The sequence below is a fragment of the Seriola dumerili genome, unplaced genomic scaffold (genome assembly GCF_002260705.1).
Source record: "Seriola dumerili isolate Sdu_G_001 unplaced genomic scaffold, Sdu_1.0 BDQW01019030.1, whole genome shotgun sequence".
Lineage (NCBI taxonomy): Eukaryota > Metazoa > Chordata > Actinopteri > Carangiformes > Carangidae > Seriola > Seriola dumerili.
The window spans coordinates 1-724 of record NW_019193285.1 but is presented as its reverse complement, the minus strand read 5'-3'; the positions used below and the strand labels follow the sequence as shown (position 1 = coordinate 724).

Genomic DNA, 724 nt, shown 5'->3' with positions numbered 1-724 from the left:
AAACAAGGTTGTTCCTTTTTTTCTTGGGAAATACTGAATGTTTTCACTTCCTCAGGTGTGTTTTAAGAAGGAAAAATGTTTCCTCGTTTGAACTTCTCATTTCAGATTTAAGACACAAAAATTAGGACTTGAGATTTGACTTTGATCACACGCCAAAAACGGCGGGAAGCATTGACCTATAACTTTAACACAGTTCAGGTCAGTTTAAAGAGGTTTTTCTTTATTAAAAAAATAAACCAATAAGCTGCTTCATCCACTGAAAGGTGCAGCAGCCAGTGTGTTTGTAGCTGACGTCAGTGCAGTAAAGCTTCAATGGAAAATGTTCAATTCCCCGGTTACATTCCTTTCATACCAGAAGTGAAAGAGGTCAGAGACCACAGGACACGATTTTCTTGGTTCTGTGTTTTTAGCCGAGATAAAACTCACATCAATGAGCTGCTGCTGCTCCTTCTCCGTCATGTCTCCCAGGCTGTAGTAATGTCCAGCCAGGTCTCCCTTCAGGCCGGCCAGGGCCGTCACCACCACCCGCTCCACCTCACGGCGCTCGGCCCTCGAACAGGCCGGGGGGAGGCTCAGCCCGCGGATACTGCGGCCGGTTCGGACACGGGAGGAAAGAACGTAATGCTCATCAAACATGCCGTGGGTCAGCTGGAAGGAGGGGAAGGACAGAGATGTTTTACAGGTGAAGGGAGAGTATGGATGGATGGATGGATGGATGGATGGA

At 47.2% G+C, this 724-nt stretch overlaps 1 pseudogene; it reads right to left on the bottom strand.

Annotated features, from left to right (window-relative positions):
- Positions 1 to 283: 283 nt before the first annotated feature.
- On the bottom strand, positions 284 to 651 carry LOC111240178 (annotated as a pseudogene).
- Positions 652 to 724: the final 73 nt, after the last annotated feature.